The sequence below is a fragment of the Anopheles funestus genome (assembly GCF_943734845.2).
Source record: "Anopheles funestus chromosome X unlocalized genomic scaffold, idAnoFuneDA-416_04 X_unloc_5, whole genome shotgun sequence".
In the NCBI taxonomy this organism is placed as follows: Eukaryota; Metazoa; Arthropoda; class Insecta; order Diptera; family Culicidae; genus Anopheles; species Anopheles funestus.
The window spans coordinates 81,414-97,102 of NW_026045176.1; the positions used below are offsets into that span (position 1 = coordinate 81,414).

At 36.1% G+C, this 15,689-nt stretch overlaps 1 long non-coding RNA gene across 4 annotated transcripts; it reads left to right on the forward strand.

Annotated features, from left to right (window-relative positions):
• The first annotated feature begins 610 nt into the window (after positions 1-610).
• Positions 611-13,544, forward strand: LOC125773745 (uncharacterized). 4 transcript variants are annotated; one of them, XR_007420345.1, is made up of 4 exons: positions 611-1,459; positions 10,349-11,290; positions 12,797-12,985; positions 13,175-13,544. It is a non-coding gene; the product is annotated as an uncharacterized LOC125773745 (long non-coding RNA). The 4 variants fall into 4 exon arrangements; XR_007420343.1 differs by lacking the exon at positions 12,797-12,985 and having other exon boundaries at positions 611-1,081; positions 1,271-1,459; positions 12,986-13,544; XR_007420344.1 differs by lacking the exon at positions 12,797-12,985 and having other exon boundaries at positions 12,986-13,544.
• Positions 13,545-15,689: the final 2,145 nt, after the last annotated feature.

Here is a 15,689-nt window from a genome sequence, read left to right on the forward strand (position 1 = left end):
TGCCTTTTTGCTTGCTCATAACTCGGTCAGTTTTCGACGGATCTTGAATTGTAACACAGATTTGGATAGATCAGCTCATTGGCTACCATAAGTTGTTCCATGCCGATATGCTCAGATGTCTGTGGAAAAAGTTATTCGAGATACAAAGACTTAACATTTTCTCGGTTTTTCTAAAAAAATTCCTCATTTTGCCAATTTGCATGCTCATAACTCGGTCAGTTTTCGACGGATCTTCAATTGTAACACAGATTTGGATAGATCAGCTCATTGGCTACCATAAGTTGTTCCATGCCGATATGCTCAGATGTCTGTGGAAAAAGTTATTCGAGATACAAAGACTTAACATTTTCTCGATTTTTCCAAAAATATCCTTATTTTGCTACTTTGCATGCTCATAACTCGGTCAGTTTCAAATGGATCTTCAATTGTAACACAGATTTAGATAGATCTGCTCATTAGCTACCATAAATTGTTCCACTTCGATGTGCTCAGATGTCTGTGGAAAAAGTTATTCGAGATAAAAAGACTTAACATTTTCTCGATTTTTCCAAAAATATCCTTATTTTGCTACTTTGCATGCTCATAACTCGGTCAGTTTCAAATGGATCTTCAATTGTAACACAGATTTAGATAGATCTGCTCATTAGCTACCATAAATTGTTCCACGTCGATGTGCTCAGATGTCTGTGGAAAAAGTTATTCGAGATAAAAAGACTTAACATTTTCTCGGTTTTTCCAAAAATATCCTTATTTTGCTACTTTGCATGCTCATAACTCGGTCAGTTTTCGAAGCATCTTCAATTGTAACACAGATTTTGATAGATCAGCTCATTGGCTACCATAAGTTGTTCTACGTCGATGTGCTCAGATGTCTGTGGAAAAAGTTATTCGAGATACAAAGACTTAACATTTTATCGGTTTTTCTAAAAAAATCCTTATTTTGCTACTTTGCATGCTCATAACTCGGTCAGTTTTCGATGGATCTTCAATTGTAACACATATTTGTATAGATCTGGTCATTAGCTACCAAAAGTTATTCTACGCCGATGTGCTAAGTTGTCTGTGGAAAAAGTTATTCGAGGTACAAAGACTTAACATTTTCTCAATTTTTCCTAAAAAATTCCTCATTTTGCCACTTTGGATGCTTATAACTCGGTCAGTTTCCAATGGATCTTCAATTGTAACACATATTTGGATAGATCTGGTCATTAGCTACCAAAAGTTATTCTCCGCCGATGTGCTAAGTTGTCTGTGGAAAAAGTTATTCGAGGTACAAAGACTTAACATTTTCTCAACTTTTCCAAAAAAATTCCTCATTTTGCCACTTTGGATGCTTATAACTCGGTCAGTTTCCAATGGATCTTCAATTGTGGCACATATTTGGATAGATCTGGTCATTAGCTACCAAAAGTTATTCTACGCCGATGTGCTAAGTTGTCTGTGGAAAAAGTTATTCGAGGTACAAAGACTTAACATTTTCTCAACTTTTCCAAAAAAAAATCCTCATTTTGCCACTTTGGATGCTCATAACTCGGTCAGTTTCCAATGAATCTTGAATTGTAACACAGATTTGGATAGATCTGCTTAATGGCTACCATAAATTGTTCTACGTCGATGTGCTCAGATGTCTGTGGAAAAAGTTATTCGAGATAAAAAGACTTAACATTTTCTCGATTTTTCCAAAAAAAATCCTTATTTTGCTACTTTGCATGCTCATAACTCGGTCAGTTTTCGATGGATCTTCAATTGTAACACAGATTTGGATAGATCTGCTTATTGGCTACCATAAATTGTTTCACTACGATGTGCTCAGATGTCTGTGGAAAAAGTTATTCGAGATACAAAGACTTAACATTTTATCGGTTTTTCTAAAAAAATCCTTATTTTGCTACTTTGCATGCTCATAACTCGGTCAGTTTTCGATGGATCTTCAATTGTAAAACAGATTTGGATAGATCTGCTCATTAGCTACCATAAATTGTTCCACGTCGATGTGCTCAGATGTCTGTGGAAAAAGTTATTCGAGATACAAAGACTTAACATTTTCTCGGTTTTTCCAAAAAAATCCTTATTTTGCTATTTTGCTACTTTGCATGCTCATAACTCGGTCAGTTTTCGACGAATCTTCAATTGTAACACAGATTTGGATAGATCTGTTCATTGGCTACCATAATTTGTTCCATGTCGATGTGCTCAGATGTCGGTGGAAAAAGTTATTCGAGATACAAAGACTTAACATTTTCTCGGTTTTTCCAAAAAAATCCTCATTTTGCTACTTTGCATGCTCATAACTCGGTCAGTTTTCGAAGGATCTTCAATTGTAACACGGATTTGGATAGATCTGCTCATTGGCTACCATAAATTGTTCCACGTCGATGTGCTCAGATGTCTGTGGAAAAAGTTATTCGAGATACAAAGACTTAACATTTTCTCGGTTTTTCCAAAAAAATCCTTATTTTGCTACTTTGCATGCTCATAACTCGGTCAGTTTTCGACGAATCTTCAATTGTAAAACAGATTTGGATAGATCTGCTCATTAGCTACCATAAATTGTTCCACGTCAATGTGCTCAGATGTCTGTGGAAAAAGTTATTCGAGATACAAAGACTTAACATTTTCTCGGTTTTTCCAAAAAAATCCTCATTTTGCTACTTTGCATGCTCATAACTCGGTCAGTTTTCGACGAATCTTCAATTGTAACACAGATTTGGATAGATCTGGTCATTAGCTACCAAAAGTTATTCTACGCCGATGTGCTAAGTTGTCTGTGGAAAAAGTTATTCGAGGTACAAAGACTTAACATTTTCTCAACTTTTCCAAAAAAATTCCTCATTTTGCCACTTTGGATGCTTATAACTCGGTCAGTTTTCGACGGATCTTCAGTTGTAACACAGATTTGGATAGATCTGTTCATTGGCTACCATAATTTGTTCCATGTCGATGTGCTCAGATGTCGGTGGAAAAAGTTATTCGAGATACAAAGACTTAACATTTTCTCGGTTTTTCCAAAAAAATCCTTATTTTGCTACTTTGCATGCTCATAACTCGGTCAGTTTTCGACGAATCTTCAATTGTAACACAGATTTGGATAGATCTGTTCATTAGCTACCATAAATTGTTCCACGTCAATGTGCTCAGATGTCTGTGGAAAAAGTTATTCGAGATACAAAGACTTAACATTTTCTCGGTTTTTCAACAAAAATCCTTATTTTGCTACTTTGCATGCTCATAACTCGGTCAGTTTTCGATGGATCTTCAATTGTAAAACAGATTTGGATAGATCTGCTCATTAGCTACCATAAATTGTTCCACGTCGATGTGCTCAGATGTCTGTGGAAAAAGTTATTCGAGATACAAAGACTTAACATTTTCTCGGTTTTTCCAAAAAAATCCTTATTTTGCTATTTTGCTACTTTGCATGCTCATAACTCAGTCAGTTTTCGACGAATCTTCAATTGTAACACAGATTTGGATAGATCTGTTCATTGGCTACCATAATTTGTTCCATGTCGATGTGCTCAGATGTCGGTGGAAAAAGTTATTCGAGATACAAAGACTTAACATTTTCTCGGTTTTTCCAAAAAAATCCTTATTTTGCTACTTTGCATGCTCATAACTCGGTCAGTTTTCGACGAATCTTCAATTGTAAAACAGATTTGGATAGATCTGCTCATTAGCTACCATAAATTGTTCCACGTCAATGTGCTCAGATGTCTGTGGAAAAAGTTATTCGAGATACAAAGACTTAACATTTTCTCGGTTTTTCCAAAAAAATCCTCATTTTGCTATTTTGCTACTTTGCATGCTCATAACTCGGTCAGTTTTCGACGAATCTTCAATTGTAACACAGATTTGGATAGATCTGTTCATTAGCTACCATAAATTGTTCCACGTCAATGTGCTCAGATGTCTATGGAAAAAGTTATTCGAGATACAAAGACTTAACATTTTCTCGGTTTTTCTAAAAAAATCCTTATTTTGCTACTTTGCATGCTCATAACTCGGTCAGTTTTCGATGGATCTTCAATTGTAACACAGATTTGGATAGATCTGCTTATTGGCTACCATAAATTGTTTCACTACGATGTGCTCAGATGTCTGTGGAAAAAGTTATTCGAGATACAAAGACTTAACATTTTATCGGTTTTTCTAAAAAAATCCTTATTTTGCTACTTTGCATGCTCATAACTCGGTCAGTTTTCGATGGATCTTCAATTGTAAAACAGATTTGGATAGATCTGCTCATTAGCTACCATAAATTGTTCCACGTCGATGTGCTCAGATGTCTGTGGAAAAAGTTATTCGAGATACAAAGACTTAACATTTTCTCGGTTTTTCCAAAAAAATCCTTATTTTGCTATTTTGCTACTTTGCATGCTCATAACTCGGTCAGTTTTCGACGAATCTTCAATTGTAACACAGATTTGGATAGATCTGTTCATTGGCTACCATAATTTGTTCCATGTCGATGTGCTCAGATGTCGGTGGAAAAAGTTATTCGAGATACAAAGACTTAACATTTTCTCGGTTTTTCCAAAAAAATCCTTATTTTGCTACTTTGCATGCTCATAACTCGGTCAGTTTTCGACGAATCTTCAATTGTAAAACAGATTTGGATAGATCTGCTCATTAGCTACCATAAATTGTTCCACGTCAATGTGCTCAGATGTCTGTGGAAAAAGTTATTCGAGATACAAAGACTTAACATTTTCTCGGTTTTTCCAAAAAAATCCTCATTTTGCTACTTTGCATGCTCATAACTCGGTCAGTTTTCGACGAATCTTCAATTGTAACACAGATTTGGATAGATCTGTTCATTGGCTACCATAATTTGTTCCATGTCGATGTGCTCAGATGTCGGTGGAAAAAGTTATTCGAGATACAAAGACTTAACATTTTCTCGGTTTTTCCAAAAAAATCCTTATTTTGCTACTTTGCATGCTCATAACTCGGTCAGTTTTCGACGAATCTTCAATTGTAACACAGATTTGGATAGATCTGTTCATTAGCTACCATAAATTGTTCCACGTCAATGTGCTCAGATGTCTGTGGAAAAAGTTATTCGAGGTACAAAAAACTTAACATTTTCTCGATTTTTCCAAAAAAAATCCTCATTTTGCTACTTTGCATGCTCATAACTCGGTCAGTTTTCGACGGATCTTCAGTTGTAACACAGATTTGGATAGATCTGTTCATTGGCTACCATAATTTGTTCCATGTCGATGTGCTCAGATGTCGGTGGAAAAAGTTATTCGAGATACAAAGACTTAACATTTTCTCGGTTTTTCCAAAAAAATCCTTATTTTGCTATTTTGCTACTTTGCATGCTCATAACTCGGTCAGTTTTCGACGGATCTTCAATTGTAACACGGATTTGGATAGATCTGCTCATTGGCTACCATAAATTGTTCCATGTCGATGTGCTCAGATGTCTGTGGAAAAAGTTATTCGAGATACAAAGACTTAACATTTTCTCGGTTTTTCCAAAAAAATCCTTATTTTGCTACTTTGCATGCTCATAACTCGGTCAGTTTTCGATGGATCTTCAATTGTAACACACATTTGGATAGATCTGCTTATTGGCTACCATAAATTGTTCTACGTCGATGTGCTCAGATGTCTGTGGAAAAAGTTATTCGAGACTCAAAGACTTAACATTTTCTCGATTTTTCCAAAAAAAATCCTTATTTTGCTACTTTGCATGCTCATAACTCGGTCAGTTTTCAATGGATCTTCAATTGTAACACAGATTTGGATAGATCTGCTCATTAGCTACCATAAATTGTTCCACGTCAATGTGCTCAGATGTCTGTGGAAAAAGTTATTCGAGATACAAAGACTTAACATTTTCTCGGTTTTTCCAAAAAAATCCTCATTTTGCTACTTTGCATGCTCATAACTCGGTCAGTTTTCGACGGATCTTCAATTGTAACACTGATTTGGATAGATCTGCTCATTAGCTACCATAAATTGTTCCACGTCGATGTGCTCAGATGTCTGTGGAAAAAGTTATTCGAGATACAAAGACTTAACATTTTCTCGGTTTTTCCAAAAAAATCCTCATTTTGCTACTTTGCATGCTCATAACTCGGTCAGTTTTCGACGAATCTTCAATTGTAACACACATTTGGATAGATCTGCTTATTGGCTACCATAAATTGTTCTACGTCGATGTGCTCAGATGTCTGTGGAAAAAGTTATTCGAGACTCAAAGACTTAACATTTTATCGATTTTTCCAAAAAAAATCCTTATTTTGCTACTTTGCATGCTCATAACTCGGTCAGTTTTCGATGGATCTTCAATTGTAACACAGATTTGGATAGATCTGCTTATTGGCTACCATAAGTTGTTCCATGTCGATATGCTCAGATGTCTGTGGAAAAAGTTATTCGAGATACAAAGACTTAACATTTTCTCGGTTTTTCTAAAAAATTTCTCATTTTGCCACTTTGCATGCTCATAACTCGGTCAGTTTTCGACGGATCTTCAATTGTAACACGGATTTAGATAGATCTGCTCATTGGCTACCATAAATTGTTCCATGTCGATGTGCTCAGATGTCGGTGGAAAAAGTTATTCGAGATACAAAGACTTAACATTTTATCGGTTTTTCTAAAAAAATCCTTATTTTGCCACTTTGCATGCTCATAACTCGGTCAGTTTTCGATGGATCTTCAATTGTAAAACAGATTTGGATAGATCTGCTCATTAGCTACCATAAATTGTTCCACGTCGATGTGCTCAGATGTCTGTGGAAAAAGTTATTCGAGATACAAAGACTTAACATTTTCTCGGTTTTTCTAAAAAATTTCTCATTTTGCCACTTTGCATGCTCATAACTCGGTCAGTTTTCGACGGATCTTCAATTGTAACACGGATTTAGATAGATCTGCTCATTGGCTACCATAAATTGTTTCACTACGATGTGCTCAGATGTCTGTGGAAAAAGTTATTCGAGATACAAAGACTTAACATTTTATCGGTTTTTCTAAAAAAATCCTTATTTTGCTACTTTGCATGCTCATAACTCGGTCAGTTTTCGATGGATCTTCAATTGTAAAACAGATTTGGATAGATCTGCTTATTGGCTACCATAAATTGTTCTACGTCGATGTGCTCAGATGTCTGTGGAAAAAGTTATTCGAGATAAAAAGACTTAACATTTTCTCGATTTTTCCAAAAAAAATCCTTATTTTGCTACTTTGCATGCTCATAACTCGGTCAGTTTCCAATGAATCTTGAATTGTAACACAGATTTGGATAGATCTGCTTATTGGCTACCATAAATTGTTCTACGTCGATGTGCTCAGATGTCTGTGGAAAAAGTTATTCGAGATAAAAAGACTTAACATTTTCTCGATTTTTCCAAAAAAAATCCTTATTTTGCTACTTTGCATGCTCATAACTCGGTCAGTTTTCGATGGATCTTCAATTGTAACACAGATTTGGATAGATCTGTTCATTGGCTACCATAAGTTGTTCCATGTCGATATGCTCAGATGTCTGTGGAAAAAGTTATTCGAGATACAAAGACTTAACATTTTCTCGGTTTTTCTAAAAAATTTCTCATTTTGCCACTTTGCATGCTCATAACTCGGTCAGTTTTCGACGGATCTTCAATTGTAACACGGATTTAGATAGATCTGCTCATTGGCTACCATAAATTGTTCCATGTCGATGTGCTCAGATGTCGGTGGAAAAAGTTATTCGAGATACAAAGACTTAACATTTTATCGGTTTTTCTAAAAAAATCCTTATTTTGCCACTTTGCATGCTCATAACTCGGTCAGTTTTCGATGGATCTTCAATTGTAAAACAGATTTGGATAGATCTGCTCATTAGCTACCATAAATTGTTCCACGTCGATGTGCTCAGATGTCTGTGGAAAAAGTTATTCGAGATACAAAGACTTAACATTTTCTCGGTTTTTCCAAAAAAATCCTTATTTTGCTACTTTGCATGCTCATAACTCGGTCAGTTTTCGACGAATCTTCAATTGTAACACAGATTTGGATAGATCTGTTCATTGGCTACCATAATTTGTTCCATGTCGATGTGCTCAGATGTCGGTGGAAAAAGTTATTCGAGATACAAAGACTTAACATTTTCTCGGTTTTTCCAAAAAATTCCTCATTTTGCTACTTTGCATGCTCATAACTCGGTCAGTTTTCGACGGATCTTCAATTGTAACACGGATTTAGATAGATCTGCTCATTGGCTACCATAAATTGTTCTACGTCGATGTGCTCAGATGTCTGTGGAAAAAGTTATTCGAGATAAAAAGACTTAACATTTTCTCGATTTTTCCAAAAAAAATCCTTATTTTGCTACTTTGCATGCTCATAACTCGGTCAGTTTTCGATGGATCTTCAATTGTAACACAGATTTGGATAGATCTGCTCATTAGCTACCATAAATTGTTCCACGTCGATGTGCTCAGATGTCTGTGGAAAAAGTTATTCGAGATACAAAGACTTAACATTTTCTCGGTTTTTCCAAAAAAATCCTTATTTTGCCACTTTGCATGCTCATAACTCGGTCAGTTTTCGACGAATCTTCAATTGTAACACAGATTTGGATAGATCTGTTCATTGGCTACCATAATTTGTTCCATGTCGATGTGCTCAGATGTCGGTGGAAAAAGTTATTCGAGATACAAAGACTTAACATTTTCTCGGTTTTTCCAAAAAATTCCTCATTTTGCTACTTTGCATGCTCATAACTCGGTCAGTTTTCGACGGATCTTCAATTGTAACACGGATTTAGATAGATCTGCTCATTGGCTACCATAAATTGTTCTACGTCGATGTGCTCAGATGTCTGTGGAAAAAGTTATTCGAGATACAAAGACTTAACATTTTCTCGGTTTTTCCAAAAAAATCCTTATTTTGCTACTTTGCATGCTCATAACTCGGTCAGTTTTCGATGGATCTTCAATTGTAAAACAGATTTGGATAGATCTGCTCATTAGCTACCATAAATTGTTCCACGTCGATGTGCTCAGATGTCTGTGGAAAAAGTTATTCGAGATACAAAGACTTAACATTTTCTCGGTTTTTCCAAAAAATTCCTCATTTTGCTACTTTGCATGCTCATAACTCGGTCAGTTTTCGACGAATCTTCAATTGTAACACAGATTTGGATAGATCTGCTTATTGGCTACCATAAATTGTTCTACGTCGATGTGCTCAGATGTCTGTGGAAAAAGTTATTCGAGATACAAAGACTTAACATTTTCTCGGTTTTTCCAAAAAAATCCTTATTTTGCTACTTTGCATGCTCATAATTCGGTCAGTTTTCGACGAATCTTCAATTGTAACACAGATTTGGATAGATCTGTTCATTGGCTACCATAATTTGTTCCATGTCGATGTGCTCAGATGTCGGTGGAAAAAGTTATTCGAGATACAAAGACTTAACATTTTCTCGGTTTTTCCAAAAAAATCCTCATTTTGCTACTTTGCATGCTCATAACTCGGTCAGTTTTCGACGGATCTTCAATTGTAACACGGATTTGGATAGATCTGCTCATTGGCTACCATAAATTGTTCCACGTCGATGTGCTCAGATGTCTGTGGAAAAAGTTATTCGAGATACAAAGACTTAACATTTTCTCGGTTTTTCCAAAAAAATCCTTATTTTGCTACCTTGCATGCTCATAACTCGGTCAGTTTTCGATGGATCTTCAATTGTAAAACAGATTTGGATAGATCTGCTCATTAGCTACCATAAATTGTTCTACGTCGATGTGCTCAGATGTCTGTGGAAAAAGTTATTCGAGATACAAAGACTTAACATTTTCTCGGTTTTTCCAAAAAAATCCTTATTTTGCTACTTTGCATGCTCATAACTCGGTCAGTTTTCGACGAATCTTCAATTGTAACACAGATTTGAATAGATCAGCTCATTGGCTACCATAAGTTGTTCCATGTCGATATGCTCAGATGTCTGTGGAAAAAGTTATTCGAGATACAAAGACTTAACATTTTCTCGGTTTTTCCAAAAAATTTGCTCATTTTGCCAATTTGCATGCTCATAACTCGGTCAGTTTTCGACAGATCTTCAATTGTAACACAGATTTTGATAGATCTGGTCATTAGCTACCAAAAGTTATTCTACGCCGATGTGCTAAGTTGTCTGTGGAAAAAGTTATTCGAGGTACAAAGACTTAACATTTTCTCAACTTTTCCAAAAAAATTCCTCATTTTGCCACTTTGGATCCTTATAACTCGGTCAGTTTCCAATGGATCTTCAATTGTAGCACATATTTGGATAGATCTGGTCATTAGCTACCAAAAGTTATTCTACGCCGATGTGCTAAGTTGTCTGTGGAAAAAGTTATTTGAGGTACAAAGACTTAACATTTTCTCAACTTTTCCAAAAAATTCCTCATTTTGCCACTTTGGATGCTTATAACTCGGTCAGTTTTCGATGGATCTTCAATTGTAACACAGATTTGGATAGATCTGTTCATTGGCTACCATAATTTGTTCCATGTCGATGTGCTCAGATGTCTGTGGAAAAAGTTATTCGAGATACAAAGACTTAACATTTTCTCGGTTTTTCCAAAAAAATCCTCATTTTGCTACTTTGCATGCTCATAACTCGGTCAGTTTTCGACGGATCTTCAATTGTAACACGGATTTGGATAGATCTGCTCATTGGCTACCATAAATTGTTCCACGTCGATGTGCTCAGATGTCTGTGGAAAAAGTTATTCGAGATACAAAGACTTAACATTTTCTCGGTTTTTCCAAAAAAATCCTTATTTTGCTACTTTGCATGCTCATAACTCGGTCAGTTTTCGACGAATCTTCAATTGTAACACAGATTTGAATAGATCAGCTCATTGGCTACCATAAGTTGTTCCATGTCGATATGCTCAGATGTCTGTGGAAAAAGTTATTCGAGATACAAAGACTTAACATTTTCTCGGTTTTTCCAAAAAATTTGCTCATTTTGCCAATTTGCATGCTCATAACTCGGTCAGTTTTCGACAGATCTTCAATTGTAACACAGATTTTGATAGATCTGGTCATTAGCTACCAAAAGTTATTCTACGCCGATGTGCTAAGTTGTCTGTGGAAAAAGTTATTCGAGGTACAAAGACTTAACATTTTCTCAACTTTTCCAAAAAAATTCCTCATTTTGCCACTTTGGATCCTTATAACTCGGTCAGTTTCCAATGGATCTTCAATTGTAGCACATATTTGGATAGATCTGGTCATTAGCTACCAAAAGTTATTCTACGCCGATGTGCTAAGTTGTCTGTGGAAAAAGTTATTTGAGGTACAAAGACTTAACATTTTCTCAACTTTTCCAAAAAATTCCTCATTTTGCCACTTTGGATGCTTATAACTCGGTCAGTTTTCGATGGATCTTCAATTGTAACACAGATTTGGATAGATCAGCTCATTGGCTACCATAATTTGTTCCATGTCGATGTGCTCAGATGTCTGTGGAAAAAGTTATTCGAGATACAAAGACTTAACATTTTCTCGGTTTTTCCAAAAAAATCCTCATTTTGCTACTTTGCATGCTCATAACTCGGTCAGTTTTCGACGGATCTTCAATTGTAACACGGATTTGGTTAGATCTGCTCATTGGCTACCATAAATTGTTCCACGTCGATGTGCTCAGATGTCTGTGGAAAAAGTTATTCGAGATACAAAGACTTAACATTTTCTCGGTTTTTCCAAAAAAATCCTTATTTTGCTACCTTGCATGCTCATAACTCGGTCAGTTTTCGATGGATCTTCAATTGTAAAACAGATTTGGATAGATCTGCTCATTAGCTACCATAAATTGTTCTACGTCGATGTGCTCAGATGTCTGTGGAAAAAGTTATTCGAGATACAAAGACTTAACATTTTCTCGGTTTTTCCAAAAAAATCCTTATTTTGCTACTTTGCATGCTCATAACTCGGTCAGTTTTCGATGGATCTTCAATTGTAACACAGATTTGAATAGATCAGCTCATTGGCTACCATAAGTTGTTCCATGCCGATATGCTCAGATGTCTGTGGAAAAAGTTATTCGAGATACAAAGACTTAACATTTTCTCGGTTTTTCTAAAAAATTTCTCATTTTGCCACTTTGCATGCTCATAACTCGGTCAGTTTTCGACGGATCTTCAGTTGTAACACAGATTTTGATAGATCTGCTCATTGGCTACCATAAGTTGTTCCATGCCGATATGCTCAGATGTCTGTGGAAAAAGTTATTCGAGATACAAAGACTTAACATTTTCTCGGTTTTTCTAAAAAATTTCTCATTTTGCCACTTTGCATGCTCATAACTCGGTCAGTTTTCGACGGATCTTCAGTTGTAACACAGATTTGGATAGATCAGCTCATTGGCTACCATAAGTTATTTCACGTCGATGTGCTCAGATGTCTGTGGAAAAAGTTATTCGAGATACAAAGACTTAACATTTTCTCAACTTTTCCAAAAAAATTCCTCATTTTGCCACTTTGGATGCTTATAACTCGGTCAGTTTCCAATGGATCTTCAATTGTAGCACATATTTGGATAGATCTGGTCATTAGCTACCAAAAGTTATTCTACGCCGATGTGCTAAGTTGTCTGTGGAAAAAGTTATTCGAGATACAAAGACTTAACATTTTCTCAACTTTTCCAAAAAAATTCCTCATTTTGCCACTTTGGATGCTTATAACTCGGTCAGTTTCCAATGGATCTTCAATTGTAGCACATATTTGGATAGATCTGGTCATTAGCTACCAAAAGTTATTCTACGCCGATGTGCTTAGTTGTTTGTGGAAAAAGTAATTCGAGGTACAAAGACTTAACATTTTCTCAACTTTTCCAAAAAAATTCCTCATTTTGCCACTTTGGATGCTTATAACTCGGTCAGTTTCCAATGGATCTTCAATTGTAGCACATATTTGGATAGATCTGGTCATTAGCTACCAAAAGTTATTCTAGGCCGATGTGCTATGTTGTCTGTGGAAAAAGTTATTCGAGGTACAAAGACTTAACATTTTCTCAACTTTTCCAAAAAAAATCCTCATTTTGCCACTTTGGATGCTTATAACTCGGTCAGTTTCCAATGGATCTTCAATTGTAGCACATATTTGGATAGATCTGGTCATTAGCTACCAAAAGTTATTCTAGGCCGATGTGCTTAGTTGTTTGTGGAAAAAGTTATTCGAGGTACAAAGACTTAACATTTTCTCAACTTTTCCAAAAAAATTCCTCATTTTGCCACTTTGGATGCTTATAACTCGGTCAGTTTCCAATGGATCTTCAATTGTAGCACATATTTGGATAGATCTGGTCATTAGCTACCAAAAGTTATTCTAGGCCGATGTGCTTAGTTGTTTGTGGAAAAAGTTATTCGAGGTACAAAGACTTAACATTTTCTCAACTTTTCCAAAAAAATTCCTCATTTTGCCACTTTGGATGCTTATAACTCGGTCAGTTTCCAATGGATCTTCAATTGTAGCACATATTTGGATAGATCTGGTCATTAGCTACCAAAAGTTATTCTACGCCGATGTGCTATGTTGTCTGTGGAAAAAGTTATTCGAGGTACAAAGACTTAACATTTTCTCAACTTTTCCAAAAAAAATCCTCATTTTGCCACTTTGGATGCTTATAACTCGATCAGTTTCCAATGGATCTTCAATTGTAGCACATATTTGGATAGATCTGGTCATTAGCTACCAAAAGTTATTCTACGCCGATGTGCTTAGTTGTTTGTGGAAAAAGTAATTCGAGGTACAAAGACTTAACATTTTCTCAACTTTTCCAAAAAAATCCTCATTTTGCCACTTTGCATGCTCATAACTCGGTCAGTTTTCGACGGATCTTCAGTTGTAACACAGATTTGGATAGATCTGCTCATTGGCTACCATAAGTTGTTCCACGTTGATGTGCTCAGATGTCTGTGGAAAAAGTTATTCGAGATACAAAGACTTAACATTTTCTCGGTTTTTCTAAAAAATTTCTCATTTTGCCACTTTGCATGTTCATAACTCGGTCAGTTTTCGACGGATCTTCAGTTGTAACACAGATTTGGATAGATCAGCTCATTGGCTACCATAAGTTGTTCCATGCCGATATGCTCAGATGTCTGTGGAAAAAGTTATTCGAGATACAAAGACTTAACATTTTCTCGGGTTTTCCAAAAAATTCCTCATTTTGCCACTTTGCATGCTCATAACTCGGTCAGTTTTCGACGGATCTTCAGTTGTAACACAGATTTGGATAGATCAGCTCATTGGCTACCATAAGTTGTTCCATGCCGATATGCTCAGATGTCTGTGGAAAAAGTTATTCGAGATACAAAGACTTAACATTTTCTCGGGTTTTCCAAAAAATTCCTCATTTTGCCACTTTGCATGCTCATAACTCGGTCAGTTTTCGACGGATCTTCAGTTGTAACACAGATTTGGATAGATCAGCTCATTGGCTACCATAAGTTGTTCCATGCCGATATGCTCAGATGTCTGTGGAAAAAGTTATTCGAGATACAAAGACTTAACATTTTCGCGGTTTTTCCAAAAAATTCCTCATTTTGCCACTTTGCATGCTCATAACTCGGTCAGTTTTCGACGGATCTTCAGTTGCAACACAGATTTGGATAGATCAGCTCATTGGCTACCATAAGTTGTTCCATGCCGATATGTTCAGATGTCTGTGGAAAAAGTTATTCGAGATACAAAGACTTAACATTTTCTCGGTTTTTCTAAAAAATTCCTCATTTTGCCACTTTGCATGCTTATAACTCGGTCAGTTTTCGACGGATCTTCAGTTGTAACACAGATTTGGATAGATCAGCTCATTGGCTACCATAAGTTGTTCCATGCCGATATGCTCAGATGTCTGTGGAAAAAGTTATTCGAGATACAAAGACTTAACATTTTCTCGGTTTTTCTAAAAAATTCCTCATTTTGCCAATTTGCATGCTCATAACTCGGTCAGTTTTCGACGGATCTTCAGTTGTAACACAGATTTGGATAGATCTGCCCATTAGCAACCATAAGTTGTTCCATGTCGATGTGCTCAGATGTCTGTGGAAAAAGTTATTCGAGATACAAAGACTTAACATTTTCTCGGTTTTTCTAAAAAGTTTCTAATTTTGCCAATTTGCATGCTCATAACTCGGTCAGTTTTCAATAGATCTTCAATAGTAACACAGATTTTGATAGATCAGCTCATTGGCTACCATAAGTTGTTCCATGCCGATATGCTCAGATGTCTGTGGAAAAAGTTATTCGAGATACAAAGACTTAACATTTTCTCGGTTTTTCTAAAAAATTCCTCATTTTGCCACTTTGCATGCTCATAACTCGGTCAGTTTCCGACGGATTTTCAGTTGTAACACAGATTTGGATAGATCAGCTCATTGGCTACCATAAGTTGTTCCACGTTGATGTGCTCAGATGTCTGTGGAAAAAGTTATTCGAGATACAAAGACTTAACATTTTCTCGGTTTTTCTAAAAAAATCCTCATTTTGCCACTTTGCATGCTCATAACTCGGTCAGTTTTCGACGGATCTTCAGTTGTAACACTGATTTGGATAGATCAGCTCATTGGCAACCAGAAGTTGTTCCATGTCGATATGCTCAGATGTCTGTGGAAAAAGTTATTCGAGATACAAAGACTTAACATTTTCTCGGTTTTTCTAAAATATTCCTCATTTTGCCACTTTGCATGCTCATA